Below are 16107 nucleotides of genomic sequence, written 5' to 3'. Positions count from 1 at the left end.
ACTGATAAACTGAATCCCCAATACAAATTTGTACTAAACTATCATGTAAAGTCTTTCTCAGTTTCTCTATTAAAATGTCATGTGTATATGTAGCTCAGTCCTTCAAATATGCTAGTGGCCCCCAAAGTGGCTTGAACATTAGAATCTGAGAATTTTTTAACACTCTTAAGGCCTGTGATATACTCCAGAATAAGTTAAATCAGAACTTCTTTGGGGCTAGGATACAGTCCTCAATAGTTTCATAAGCTCTGCAGGAGATCCTACAGAGCAAACAAATTTATGCCACTGCTGTAAGTCAGTATAGCTCAGCCCCGCATTATAATTACTATGATTATAAACTGTAAGCTACTGGAGAGCAGAAATCTTATTTTATTCAAATTTGTGTCTTCCACACCACCAAGATAAAAGTAGTAGCTCAATAAATATTATTAAATGATTGCATCTGTCCAATTCAGGTTCTATTAATTTAAACAAACATGGACAAATTAACCAAAGACCAAATGGCAGGATTGGATATGCCTGATGTTTTGGAATGTTTCCTGAAGTGGAAAAGGCCAACGAACTGTGATGGCAAATAGAGGACTCTGACAAGGTATTTAATAATTTTTTTCCAATCACAATAAAAAATAAAATAAGAATGGCTACTCTGTTTTTTTTTATTTTTTTAAATTTTATTTTATTTTTAAACTTTACATAATTGTATTAGTTTTGCTAAATATCAAAATGAATCCGCCACAGGCTACTCTGTTTTTAATCTCTACTAAAGAAATGGGATTCCCTGGTGGCTCAGATGATAGAGAATCTGCCTGCAATGCAGGAGACCTGGGTTCGATCCCTGGGTCAGGAAGATCCTCTGGAGAAGGGAATGGCTACCCACTCTAGTATTCTTACCTGGAGAATTCCGTAAACAGAGGAGTTTGGCAGGCTACAGTCCATGGGATCGCAGAGACACAGCTGAGCGACTAACACTTTCTTTAAAGGTAAATGGGTCTGGGCTGCCACAGAAATTGAGTGGATTAGACCTTAGGAACCAACTCCTGATGATCCCAGAAGGAAAATTCTAGAATGCTGACCAAAGTCCACAGAATCATATTTTCAGCAGAGGTTTAAGAAAGGATGAGACCACATGTCACTTTCAGTTCTTAACTGAATAAAACTTCCACTATGAACTACAAAGAAAATTTTATTTTTTCAAGCTGGCAATGTGGTGAGTTCCTGATTCTTTGGGGTCCAGGCTATAAATTCGAGCTTGCAGATTGTTCATAAGAAGACAGTTCGAGAAAGCAAAAGGCAGATTGTCCAATCTGGCTGCTCCATGTGCCTGGAGTTATTAATTATGTCTGTTCTAATAACAAGAGCTGGGAAGCAGCAAACTCAAAACATGCAGGGAAAACAAAACAAAATAAGATGGTGCTTTGCCTTAATGAGAGGAAGTAAGAGGCAGCAGCTAGAGTCCAGGCTCAGCAAACAGGGTACAAATCTTGCCAGCAACAGATTTTAGCTGCAACTGGGCATGATCACCACAGTAGCTACAGAGGCCATGGAATCCCAAGTGGCTTGCCAACATCTGTCTGGTAACCAGAGGTCATCTCATTTTCTGTGCTTTTCTGGAATGGGTGAGGGAGGATTCAAGGAGTCATTGAAAGGATCAGACAAGTTAGGATTTGCTGTTCTGTGGATCATAAATTATCAGAGTTGGAAGAGACATCTACAGATAAAATAAATAATCCAACCCTACTCATTACTATACATGAAGAAACTGACTTCCAGAGAAGTTGAAGGACATAAGTCACCCAACAATGGATGACCAGAATCAGACTTTTCTCCAGTCCTCTTCTTGTTGGTTAATGGTAGGTTCCCTTTCTTCGTCCCTAAGAAACTAGCTTTTCTTACACTTGTACCAACTCCTTTAATAGCCAGCAGCCTCAATCATGCATCTGCCTCAGTGTGTTAGCTTCCATCCTTGATGTGGCACTGAATCAGCTCTGTTTGGTTGGTGGGCATCTTCTACTCTTCCTACAACTTTTCTCATGGCCAGAAGCTCAGAAATTCAGACTTTGGGATGTCTTTCTAAGAGTTTCAGTGCTGCCGGATTCCTCTCTGATCCACTGGACTCTGAGCATACTGGGGCCAGAAACTAGGGCTTATTCATCTTCATATCTTGCTTGTCACTCAGCAGGTGTTCAGTAAATTTTAATTAATTAAAAGTCCCAACACTTAAAGGGACAACTTTACAAACTGGAACTCAGACGAGAGCAAATAGGACTATGAAAATATTAATGGGATAAGGGATAGATTTAAAACAAAATATCCAATTTGAAGAAGAAAATACTACTGGGGAACTAATTTACCATCTTCCAATAGTCAATGGGCTATCTTGGGAAAGATGAGAAATGAGAAGCTATGGAGAATGACTTCAGATTACTAGAAACAGCATTTTTCAGGGGAAAGAAGTCAGCATCCCATCTCTAATAAGGGCTATCTCCTGGCAGAAAATTGAAGGGAAGAGAAAATCAGCAAGGGATGGAGCTTGACCCATGACTTCTAAGTCTAAGGAGCCTTGGCTACCTTGGAATAGGATATTTGGTGGCACTTTGGTTGGAGGAAACCTCGAAGGTAAGGAGTATGTATCTGTAGTGAGCTTAACTGGATACCATGATAGAAAAAAATTGAGTTTGAGGTAGGACAAGCATGCATGGCCCTCCTAAGATACCTCTTTCTATAGCAATGCTGGTTTTGAGTGCTTCTACTTGCCGAGCACTTATAACTTTAGTCTGACTGACAATGGTTCCAACACAGAAACAATCAAGCTGTATTGGAAGCCCCATTTCATACAAGTTCAACTTGAAAAAAAATAAAGGAAATTGATTTTTAAAAACACGCTGGCAAGGTTTCTGTGAAACTGGCACACTCGTGCATGGAACACAAATTGACTACAAATTGAAACAATCCTTTTGGAGAGCCATTTGGCAATACTTTTCAAGAGCCATAAAACTCATCTAATAATCCCACTCTGAGGGATTTATCCTAAGGAAAATAACTCCCAAAAAGAAAAGAAAAACTGTATGTTCAAAGTCCTTTATAATATCAAAACCTGGAAAGAACCCAAATTCCCCACAGTTTGGGAATGCTTAAATAATTTATGATATATTAACTCTGTGGAAAATTATGTAGCCATTAAAATGATAAATGGGAGGACTTTGTGACAACATGAAAGGCATATAACAAATAACGTTCAAGGATAAGAGGGGAACGCAAAATTGTACATGTGCTCTGATTATGACTGCAAAAATACTTATGGCTAGAAATGGAAAGGGACAGCAGAGGAATATAAAAGAGGTATTTTGTTTTATGAGATTTTGTATATCATCATTGTTCATACATTCAAAAAAAAAAAAAAAAGAGTAGAGAGGAACTCTTGCCCAAGCTAAGGAAACTTGAGACTCATTGCATATAAGTTAAAAGCATTACAGGTGCTGGTCTAGTGCTCTTGTTTTATAGTTAAAAACTGAAATGCTGAAAAAGTAGCTAGTCTATCCCACAAGTGTAGTGGCTGAGCCTGGTCTAGAACAGAAGCCCAAGGAGAGGATCCCTAGATGGTTACATTCCAGAGACTGATAAGTTGTGGAAACACTTGGAGCAAAGAGGACAAGAGGAAAGATAGGGTTGTCTGTCATAAAAATTCTCAGATGTGGGTCGTACCGACAGTCAGGCAAGAGCATAACTTCATCCTCCATCTGATGACTATCACCTAGCATTCACTCAGTAAGCACATAATGAATCTGCAACGGGAGATCTGTTTTTCTGTCTTTAAAGGCCATCTCCTCTCTGTCCTCATTACCATTTCCTGAGGTCAAGGTCTCATTAATCACTCTGTAAACACTTTGTGGGCACCTGTTGTTATTCCCAGGTGCTGTGCTAAGCCTGGAGACATAGTGGTAAGACACACATAGCTCTGGATCTGGTGGTGCTCTTATCTTAGGATTGGAGACAGACAATTCACATGCAAACAATTAAATAAGATGATTTAATACAGTAGTAAGTACTATTAAAAAAAAAAAACAAACACAAGAATCTGTGATGAAGATAGGTTAGTAGAGAGGTATGGAGTTTAGAAGGGGCTTCCTGAGTAGCTCAGCTGGTAAAGAATCCACCTACAATGCAGGAGACCTCAGTTCAATTCCTGGGTCAGGAAGATTCTCTGGCGAAGGGATAGGCTACCCACTCCAGTATTCTTGGGCTTCGCTGGTGGTTCAGTTGGTAAAGAATGTACCTGCAATGTGGGACACCTGGGTTCAATCCCTGGGTTGGGAAGATCCCCTGGAGGAGGACATGGCGACACACTCCAGCATTCTTGCCTGGGAAATACTATGCCATGGACAGAGGAGCCTGGTGGGCTACAGTCCATGGGGTCGCAAAAGAGTTGCATGTGACTGAGAGACTGAACAACTGCAATGGAGTATAGAGGACTGTAAACAAGGAGGCGGCACGATCTAATTTGTATGTTTGAAATCTCACCATCTGCCTTCATTGTTCTAGGGCCATTACAATTGTTCCCTCAGCAAAAGTCTCTCTCTCTTTACTGTGGCCAAAGAAGTCTTAGTAAAATGTCTAAAATCAAGCTCCAATAGTAGGCACAGCTGCTAAGACCTCCACCCAAGGTTCTGCATCAGTTTCTCCACAGGCCAAGCCCATCCCACCCCCTACCCCCCAACACAGCTCTTCCAGAGCCCTGAGATGCTCACTGCCCTCCTGGCACACTGCCCACTCCTTTGAGGTGGGAACTAGCACAGACTGCCCTCACTCTGTGATCTCTGTCCTCCCTCCTGCTTTATGAAACTCTATCTCTTCCTTTAAGGTTTTGTTTGAATGTCTCTTCTCAAAAGTCTTCTCTCATTCTTCCATGCAGAGCCAATTAGTCACTGCCTTCCACGTGCTCATAACACATTTTGTTCACAGTTGTATTATAACATATCAAATAGGTTTTTTATTATTTGTGTGTGTGTGTGTGTGTGTGTGTGTGTGGCAAGTAGGGGCCATGTCTTAGTTATACTTTTCTATCCAGAACCTAGTAGGGCTGGGCACCTGGTACTAGTGGCTACTTAGCAAGTGGGTTTGTAGATAGATCATTGGATGGAAGGGTGGGTAGGTGGATGAAAGGATTACTAAACGGATAAATACAAGCTACCCCCACTCCTCATTTTAAAAGCAAGACAATTCTGATCTGGTTTGTCATCTGTGAAATGAAGAATCAGACTGGGCGATTCTAAAGGTTACATCCACCTCTAATGTTCCAGGTTCTGAGAGTTCATAAATCACGCCTGGTTTTTGTCAGTGAAATCAGAAAGCCTCCTTGGCTTGACTGCTTGAGAGAACACAAAGGGCTCCCAGGTTCATGATTAAGGATCATAAAGCCCATGGAGCCCTGCTGCACTGGGATAAATAAAGCCTGAGCATGGGCTGGGTGCCCTCCTGTCCCAGTTGGCAACACTCATCACACCTTGACATACCTGCTGAGGCGAAGAAGCCTCAAGCAGAACAGGTTTCAAGCTGGCTCAGCAATAGCACAGCTAAACATGCCTGTAAATTTCCAGGGCTGAGCCAGGGCCTGGAGAAGTGAGCACGGGCCGCTATGTTACTCAGATCCGGGGGCTATTTTTGCTTACCCCATCATCTGTGGGTGCCATTGTCAGGGCAGACTTGAGTAGATTTAGGTCAGAGATGAGGATAGAAATAATTCCTAACTCAGCTTCTGATGCAGGAGAAAAGAGTGAGGACACATATTACCCTCCCTATCAGGCTAGAAGAGAAGGTGACCAGAGATTCAGTTCAAGCCAGAGAGCCTGTTTGGGTGGCAACCACATGCTTAGCCTTTGGCCAGGATCACTGGAGAAGGCAGGGAGGGATGACATGGGTCCTGCCTTCAAGAAGTTTATACTTGAGTGAGGGAGACCAGTGGTGTACTTAAGATGAGAGAGGTAAGTTCTTTGGGAAGCCGAGAGGAAAGGAAGTTCGTATGGATGAAGATTAGAAAAGGAAGGAATACTTCAAAGGAGGAGATGTAAGCAACAGACAGAAAGGGCATCAATCAACCATGTCCGTCAGGAAGGGTGCTCAAACAAGGCATGGAGGGGTTGGAGTCAGGGCAGTGAAGGAAGGTGGGCAGTGTGCTTGGCTACAGAAGAGGTGTCTAAGAGAAGGAAGAGGGGGCCTCACTACACTGGAAGAGGTGGGGCAGAGGAGCCAGCCATGTCTTAGACACATGCATAAACAATATTTACCCAGTGCCAGTTTTTGCCAGGTTCTGTTCCTACCTTTGAGTGTCAGTTCCCAAGGTTTAGAATGCATCCTGGAGGCAGCGGGGACCAGAGAGGACCCTGAGTGGGACAGTATGGAGAGCCTTGCTCTTCCCTACACAACCTCTGTAATCCATTCCTGGGAGATTATGTAATCAATTACTACTTATCATCAACACAATACTTTTACAGGGAATATCAGGATATATATATACACACACACACAGCTCTGGGAATAAGTCTACTGGAGCTAAAAAGATGGGATATAGAAGGCCAGATGTCAAAAGTACTTTCCTGACCACTGTAACAGCAGGAATTGGGGCTCTCAGATCCTAGGACTGGTCTCCTGTGACATTTCCTCCTTCACTCTGGATGGCAACAGAGATCTCAGCCCTCTGGTCGCTCATGTGCAAACAGCCGATTTCCAGGCCCAGGATCAAAGGCAGGAGAGAGCACATAGAGATTGGTAAGAGGAAAAGAGACAAGCCAGTATTTGAAACTGTGAAAAAAACACCTCTAAACCCAAAGAGCAGCTCAGTTTAAAGGGATTGAGTCCTACCTTTCAAAAATGCAATCAACATTGAAATCATTCATTTCCTTCTTCCCTCTTCCTATACAGGGAGGGACTTTACCATAAGCTAATTTGGAAGTTAAGTGAGTGCAAACTTACTTTTGAAAGTACCCATGAGGCAGAAATAGGGATGAATCAAGCTGTAAAACAGGCAGTGCAAAGACAGATGCTAGGAATTTAAACTCCTCCGGTAGCTTTTAAATAAGGTCACTCTTGCTGGTATGGGGGCTTATATGGTTCTTGGCTATTTTTGAAAAGTTTTCATTTTGACTGGATGCTGGGAACTTCATTGGTCCTTTGCCCTGTGAACTGTCAGAGAGCCAGGGCGAGGCTTTTATACAGAGAGGACACTGAGGACCTTCAAACCCTGTTGATAATGGGGGTGTCCAGACTCCCTTCAGAAAGAGGGCATTTCTCCTCCATCTCAATTTCCTGCTGTGGAGAAACTCTGCGTGTTATAGGAGTCAGGCTGATAGGAATAGCCCCGCATTAGCCCCAGGATATGTGGGTTCTACGTCAAGTCTAACCCTTAACAGCCAAAAGACTATGGCAGAGTCATGCTCCCTCTTGGGTCCTCAGTTTTCTTTTATGAGAATCCAGGGAATTAAGATTGTTATATTTGTGGTCCCTGCCAGAACTAATGAACTACGAATTGAATTTTTTCAGATGCTAAACTGGCCAATTCAATGAATCAGATTCTCTTTTATCCTGATGTTCACGAGGAAAAAAGAATTGGTAAAACAATAACTTATACCAGATACTGTGCTGATATGCTTATCATTTCACCGACTAACAAACTGATATTCAGGATGAAATGACTCAACTAAACCACAACAGCAATTCCGATGGCCTGGTGGGGAATTAGGACAGAAGCAGCCCAGATTCTCACACCTTCTGCATTTGCACCCAGAATCTCAGAAAATCAGGTTATGATCTTAATGGTAATAATGAATGATAATATTGAATGCTAATAGATCTTACAATATCTTATGAATTATCAGAGAAAGCTTAAATCATACCAGTGTATGATTTTAGTGTTTAGCAAAGTGTGTTGCAATTTAGTATTTGGAGACCAAGTATCAGTAAATGATATAGATGGCAACAACATGAACCAGAATTTTCCATTGCCCAGAATATTTCATTGTCTAGCCACCTTAGGTAAACAGGAATTTACTGTGGCATCAAAACAATAGTGGCCTCTAAGGACTATATTCTGGGAGTCTCAGGCTTGCCAACTGTCCAGCAACGGGTCAGCTGCAGACTCACTGTCCACTCTAGCTGGGCATTACTGGGATTCAATCAGTCTCCACTTCAGAAATCATGGGCGGTGTTTCCATGGAGCTCTGCCCGAAAAGAGGTGATCTAAATCTTGCATGAGAGATGTACATCAATAGGGAGCTTTGCCTAGAACACTGTGACCTAAAAAATCATATTAAGGAACTCAGAATGCAGAGTCAGTTTCAGAGACACCAGGTGACCTTGTGCAAGGCACCTCGTAGATTGCCTTGCTGACTGGACTCCCCTAATGAATGGTGACTGCCTCTGTGAGTACCTGGGTTAGTGGCAAGCCCCTGCCAGGGGCAAACATTCTGATTTTCACTGCCCTATTTTTTAAAGGCAGCCTGCTTCTTCTATTAATCATCTTGCTGTTTGTTTGTTCTGGGAAGGCAAGCACTGATTCACAAAGGGAAATATCTCTTAGTGGTTAGACTGGAACGGTATCTTTGCTGTGTGCTTTTGAAGATCCTGTTCATTTTATTTTTTCAAATCGCTTAAATAAAGATGTAAATGATACATTTCATGTAGACTTTAGGGCCAAGAAGGGTTTGGTCCCCCTTCCCAATCCATACATAACTATTCTTCCTTTACTGGATTAAAAGTACTGCATAATACTGCAAAGTTCCCTCTTTGTCTAAGCTGCTGGGAGGCTCAAAAATCACACTCTATGCTTCAGTAAAGTTATTATAATTCTGAGTTCTCTTCTTCCTCACTGTCCTCTTCTTTCCTGGCCAGGTCTTAATCTTTTATCTGTTTTTTTTTTAAATGAGATTGTTACCTCTATATCATGTGAGCTATTTCGGATATTTTTTTGGAAGTGCCATGCAAATAAGTCAATAATGTGAGTTAAAGTGTTTCATGAGTGCTTTCCAGATGTAGAAATTGAGAAGACGAATGCTTATTCTATGATGAAGTCTAAACTTTTCACTTCTAACACAGATTCATCATTAATGTTTAAAAGCTTATAGGTAGTAATAACTATGAACCTTTGCACAGCGTTTACCATTTATAAGGCAAATGCCTTCACATGTGTGCTGTATTTTTAAATTAGTGTTCTCCCTTTATAGATGAACAAGTGAGGTTTAGAGAGATTAAGTGGATTGCCAGAGGCCATGGAGCTGGTAAACTCTGGGCTCCTGACCCTCAGCCAGGTCTTTTGCTGGTCCCCGTTCCCCAATATCATCTTGTCTCTCACTAGCTTCTCATTTAAACCAGTATTCTTCACATTATCTTCAAACACATTGTTCAGGTTTTTTTAATACGTCAATCAGATTGAAATAAAAGATCATCTTAGGGGCTATTTCTCTCACTGAGATGGTCTGCAGGCAGTCTGGAAACTGCTGATTTAAGGTCTAAAGGGTCAAGCTTGGAATGACCCTTCTAGGAAATCTGAGTTCCCTCCTGTCATGCCTGGGGTTCCCTGCTTCAGTTTAACTGACACATCATGGGCAATCATGTTTGAAGTGTAAATAAAAAGTGGGAAAATGTGATTTTTAACATGCTTTTCTCTTCCTAGAAGTTATTTTAAATACCCCTGGGGCTCCCCTGTCCCTGAGTGGCCCATAGAATACCAGATCCACAGATTGTTGGGGCAGTCATGGAAAATGACTCATTGCTTCTGAGGGCTGGTTGGTATGGAAACATATGATATCCTTCACACTCAAAACCTCACAGTCAAGTTGGTCCACCAAGTGGGTCAGCCAGACAACCTGCTTTAATGTCTCCTTAAGAATTAGGTAGTTACTGCTTTTGAATTTTTGTTTCCTCCCACTTTAGGCCACCCACCTACTACCAACTGCAAGTTGAAGAGCTTTGGGAGTAGTTTGTCCAGAAGGTCCACTGCGCCTAGAACCTTCTGGGAGGTCGAGCACCCGAAAAGAGGTGTGTATCCAACACTTTTCTTTCTGATCTCCTTCTCCAGGCTTGGCTGGACCCAATAGGCCTCAGATCCTGCCCACAGTCTGGGGGCTGGAAAGGCTAATCTCAAAGGGCTAGAAATGAGTCAGTTTCCACACTCAGCTTCAGGCGTGTGGCTTCCTGAAGCCCAGACGAGGAAGCTCTGAATTTCAAAGAGCAATTTTTTTTTCTTTGCATACCATATCCGGAACTGAAACCACCAATTCATTTCACTTAAGATCTCACACTACACTTAGGTTATCAATAACATTCCAGAGATAAGATACCCAGGCTTCATGAACCGAGTCTTTCTGTCTCTGTCACTCTCTTTTCTCCTGGTACTAATGTTGGTTTCTTCCTTTTCTTTTGTTCAGTCCCGACAAGACAGAATTCAGAGGCCTTTGTGTCCTTCACAGGTGGTTTATGAGGGTTTGTCCCTGCCCATAGCTTTCTGCTTTCCCTTGCAAGTCAGCTTGACTGGGTGTGAGTTAAGGTCCTAGGTTACATGTCTCATTCCAGGGGGGCAACTGACTTTGTGACTTTGCTGAGAGCATCCACACAGAGGTCATCCCACTAACCTGGGAAAGCAGTTAAAAGATGGAGTGTATGGAGAGATACAAGCAAACTTCAAGAAACAGGAAATCGATGGAAAATGTATACAATGGCAATGCCTCCCAATGTCAACTGATACATCAACCTGTTAGGGAGAAAAAGGATCTCTACCATTTACATAGTACCTTTCAATTTATAAACCACTTTCACATCCTTTTTCTATCTTCATTCTCACCAGAACTTGTGAAATTAGCCAGACAAGCTTTATCTTCCCCAATTTAGACAGGAGAGAGTACCCAGTGCTAATAAAAGTGATGGGCCCATGCCATAAGAGTGAAAAAAGCAGATACCTCAGATTAGAAACCAGTTCTATTCATTCCAACTCCTGTATTCTTGGAACTCCCATTTAACCTTATATATAATATAATATTACATCACAATCCATGACCTAATGTTACACAGTCATTTGTTGACATTTTAGAATTTTAGGTTCTTAAAGGTCAGGATTAATGGCTGTTGTTCATTACTTTGGTACAAACTTCTAAGTCTTTGCTTTCTTTATTTAAAAAGTAGAAGAAGGCATTGAATCCTGTGTTGCTTTCAATGTTAACATTCTGTGGGTCCTTGTGTCAGTGACTACTGAATCCATGGAATTAACCAAAAATGTTACCCAAAGGATTTTCTATGGAGCATAAGAACCCAGGATGACTGTAGTGTTAAGTAAAAATGGTTATCATGGTCAAATAAGTCAGAAAAAAAAGAAGGATTATTCAAAATGAAACAGGTTGCTTTGCTCTGGCCCTTCTCAGAGCCTTTACATGCAAATCTACATGGGGAGGGGGACTATGGAATGTGCAACATTCCTCTAAGTTGGCCCTAGAACATGGATCTCATAGAATCAGTGTGCTATGGATCCCATTGTGATAAACAGCAGGACATTCTCTGATGATCCCATTGGTCTTTAAAGCAGCATCATAGATTCCAAGAAAACTCTTACAGCACCCCAGCAGCACTACCACCTCCTGCCGCACCCGACCTCAGTACTGTATTTGCCAGGCCATGGAAGGCGACCCTCCAAGCCAGGTACCGCCTAGCATGGAGCAACTCCACTGTACAATCTGGATCACATCATTTCAGCCACAGAAGACTTTGAGCTGGAAAAAAAAACACAAAAACCCACAATCCATCTGAAAGCAAGCACTTCCACATGTGGCCTGAATATAGGACTAGAGGCAGCATCTTTGATTGCTTTGGAAAGTTACTGCCCTTTCATTTCCCTGAGAGCAGGATCTCATCACTCTCTTTTTATGGGAGAAGAAAGGTGAGGCCGCTTAAAGATTTTCCATCCTGTCCATTGCCATTCTAACTCCCGTAGCTCTTTCAGCATCCTCCCTCTATGGAAAAAAGGAATTCTAGGCTTTCAGAGAGACTCTTAGAGGGTGGCATTGTGCAGGGGGCTTTGTCTGGTCTGCAGCCTCTTTTCAGCACCCCTTCCACAGCCCCTGTAGAATGGCTTCTAAGACTATGTGCTGTCTTCTCAGAGGCAGTCTGGCTCTATGTTAACATATTTTAGATTGTCCAAAATTTCTAAGCCACACTCTGTCTCATGGGAACTTCCTCCTGTGGCTGGCACCAAACAATTCTGATCATGCTTATGCAAGCATCCAAGGTGTTGCTGCCAGTCTCACAGGTGACTCAGCTTGTCTTAAATCCCTATCAGAAAAGTCCCATGAACAGCAAGGACTTCTATTCTCGAGCCCAACTTCTTGTGAAGTAACCTTCTGCTGTCTCTTCCCATCTTCCTCGCTCTAGAAGAAGTCTTTGTGGTGCCAAAGGTACTATTTACCTGTTTGACTGAGGAGCCCCCACTTTGAGTGAAGAATTCCTGCTCTAGGCTTAAGTCTGCAAATGCCATTTTCAAGTTTAGGGTAGTGTTTCTACTTTTGACCTCAGCCACATTTGTGCTTGGTTAGAGATTGCTAGTTATATGAGAGACAGACAAATTATCTTTCGTCTAGAACGACATGAAACTCCCTCATGCTGAACTATGCGAAGGAAACTTCAGGCTAAAAGAAGGCATCAGGCAAACACATTTAAAATGACCCTGGGACTACTTCTGTTTTATTTGTAGGAAGAAAATAATCCTCATCTCTCCCTTGACTTGTATAGATGTTCTGCACTCTATCAACCACCTAGGTAGCACTCTAAGATTTTACATGAATATTTCACATTTGTTATCTCATTTACCCCCATAACAACCATTCAAGTCAGATATTATTGTACCATGTCATTACACTTTATGAGAGCACTGTGGTTGTGGGCTAGTGCTAATCTTCTGTTCTATTGTTAGAATCCTGGACTGCGATTCAAAAGTTCTGGGTTCTAACCCCTCTGCGACCTTCTACAAGTCGCTTTCTCTTTCTGGCCCTCGATCTCTCCATCTGTAAAATAGAAGAGATGCGGGGTAAATTAGACAAATTTCAATACCCCCCATCCTGGGCAGCCTCTTGCAACTGCTTGTCTCTGTTCACAATGTGACCAGAGAGATAAAAAACACTGCTGAATATCCAAGACAGCAGTACCTCTCCCTAGTATTTGCCACACTGATGGTAAATGAGAAATACTGTCTCATTAGCTTTACATCTAAAAGAACAACATGCCCATAGTCATTCATTACACACGGCACTGTGACAATAATTTTTTTAATGTAGAAATCCTGATTGGTTCAAGTAAAGAAATGCTTGAGAGAAAGTTCAAGTTTTGAAACTGCTAATACCTTCCTGCGATGGTGTGTGGGACGCGGTGGGGGTAGGGAAGAGTAAGCCAGACAGTTCATCTTAGGGGTAACCTCTTTGGTTTATGTAAAATACATGACTCAAAGCAAATTCATTCTTGTAGGCTGCCATGCCTGAAGGAGGACGAAGCTGCACTCAAAAGAGATTGAGATGTTCATACAATTAATCAGCTACGTCTTTGTGTTGTGTATCATGGTGTCTAATTTCCAGAGGAAAGATCACTTTCAAACCACATAAATGATGATGCTTTTGGGAAAAAAGACAGCAAAAAGGAAAACCCATCTCTCCTCAATGTAAAGATTTCACTATGAACTCACCTATTGTTTTTATTTTACACCCACAGTCTTGATGCTTATTATCTCTGAAATCATTTCAGTTTCCAAAAATTATCTGAAACACTCCTACATCTGGGGCTTTTGATAAACAGTCCAACTTCTACAGACAGAAACAGTTGTGCATGTGTGTGTGTGTGTGTGTGTGTGCAAATGCACGATGTGTTTGAGAGACAGAAGGATGAGTTTAAGGGAGAGGGAAAAAGTGATGGCACCCTTCTGAGCTACACAGCCTGGACACCTGTGAAGACCTGAGTAGGTTTCACTGTAACACACAAAGACGTCTATGAGCATGGGTCTTCCCTCCATGGATCTCTCTCTTGAGACTGCAAGAAACTTTGGGGTAATTTTACTCTGATGCTAAGAATAAAAATCATGATGAATGTTTTGAGCACTTACAATGTTCCAGGAAATTTTCTAAGAGCTTTAATACACATGAAATCACATATTACTCACAAGTCAATGAGGTTGATACTATTCTTATCACATTCTACAGATGAAAAAAAAAAAATCACAGAGAAGTAGGCTCCCAATCACTGGCTTATTCACAATGAATTAAAATCTTGCCTGACAACCATCAAGACTGGAGAGGCCACTTCCTGTGGGAGGAGCTTTCAGTGAGATGGAATCTCTTTCCTCTCAACTGTCTCCAGCTTTCTCGTGGCATTGAAGCCACTGCCTTAAGCTACAGTAATCTGTGTGCCTGTTAAATCTTCTCTGGGAAGACCCTAAGGTCCTTATGATCAGGGTAGTATTAAAATTATCCTTGTTTTTCCACAGCCATGGCAAAAGTGCCTGGCACTGCATAGGCATTTTAGGAGATACTAGTTGAAAAAGTGAATGAAGAAATCCAAGTTTCAGACCTGAGTTTGCACAATCATGTTAGAAAAATTGATACAGACAGCTCTCCAGGACCAAAGCTGGCTAAATCTTGAGACAATGATCATGACTATTAAAATAAAACATGTTATTTGCTTTTAATCCCTGTAGAGGTTTCCTCTGAATTCATCTTCACCTCTTGGATGGTTATGGTGTGTGCCCTGTCCATCTGGCCTAAAAAGTAGATTTTAAAAGAAATACTGTAATGAGAGTGAGAAAGCTTAAGTCATGTCAAGTTCTGAAGTTTGTTGTATGCACCTCCTTTGCTCATCCTGAAGTTAACTTTTTACAGGTTAAATTGATACCATTCTTATTAGCTTTCCTTTTCCTTTTAGAAGTAGAGCAGAATCCCATCTAGAACACAGGTTAAACCTCACCTCCAAAGCATCTCGAGACCATATTGGAAAACTGAGATGTAACGAGATGCCTCTGATAAAAGTGTGATCTTATAACAAAGGAGCTCCTTAAAATAGATAATCCCCCAAAGTCACCCACTTTAACCCTCTCATTTAGCAGATAGGGATAATGTGGCTCAGAGAGAGGAAATGAGCTGCCAAAGGTACCAGATCAATTTAATAATAATAAAAAAGAGAATACACTCAAGACAGGGAACTCTTAGATGAGACTCTTCCCTTTTATTGATACAGTTTGCTATCCTTCATGACTCGGTTACAAGTTTCAGTGATTCCTAGAATAAAACCGATTACATTTGAGGTAAAAGTTTGATTGGAGTTCAAGGACATCCTCAGGCTTGGGCAAGACTAATCTTAAGGGCCCGCATGGTGGGAGAGGGTGGGTCTCTATTTTTGTTCACATACTAAACATTTGTACCTACCAAACCACAGCAGGATAAATTAGTTGGTTGGCATCAAAAGAGCATGAGTCACCATTCTCACCAGCAATAAATCTGATTTCTGGCACAGAGGAGATCAAATTCAAAATGACAGCTGAGATCGGAGTATGTTGGCCTCCCTCCATTCATGGTTCTTCTGCCCATGTCCCTGCTGGAAGAAAATGTTACTTTACCTCACAGTGATGGTGGAGGCTTTTAGAGTAGCCATGATCTTGTAATGCTGCTGGTAGCTAAAAAGCCATCAAAAGAGAGCAGTGCCTGAGCAGATGGCAATGACCAGCAGGTGAAATCTTAGCCTTGTCCATTGCTCTCTACCTGACTTTGAACATGCACATGTCTCTGAGGGCTGCACTTCCCCCATGTGAAATTTGAAGAGTCTGGGCAGAGAATGTGCAGAGTGCCCTCCACTTCAAGGATTCACTAAGCTCATGAATGGATCAACGACTCCTTTCCTGAGTGTGGTTCTGGGAGTCCTCAGGAAAGCAGCCACTCGGAGACATGTGGTTTCAACTAACAGTCTTGACTTCAAGGATTGCATTTACTCCAACCCTTGCAGCCATTTGGGAGCTGGAAACATATGGACTTGAAGTTCAAAGAATGGACTCTGTTCCAATCTCAGCCCTACAACCTAGGTGATCTTAAACAACTTCAGTTC

The 16107-nt window shown here is 41.8% G+C and overlaps 1 long non-coding RNA gene across 1 annotated transcript; it reads left to right on the top strand.

Moving 5' to 3' along the window:
* Positions 1-8184: 8184 nt before the first annotated feature.
* On the top strand, positions 8185-15867 carry LOC133245370 (uncharacterized). The gene is made up of 3 exons (XR_009735659.1): positions 8185-8411; positions 9922-10026; positions 13492-15867. It is a non-coding gene; the product is annotated as an uncharacterized LOC133245370 (long non-coding RNA).
* The last annotated feature ends 240 nt before the right edge of the window (positions 15868-16107 follow it).

The sequence above is a fragment of the Bos javanicus genome, chromosome 1 (assembly GCF_032452875.1).
Source record: "Bos javanicus breed banteng chromosome 1, ARS-OSU_banteng_1.0, whole genome shotgun sequence".
In the NCBI taxonomy this organism is placed as follows: Eukaryota; Metazoa; Chordata; class Mammalia; order Artiodactyla; family Bovidae; genus Bos; species Bos javanicus.
Note: the sequence above shows the minus strand (reverse complement) of the source record. Positions and strands in the feature narration are given on the sequence as shown.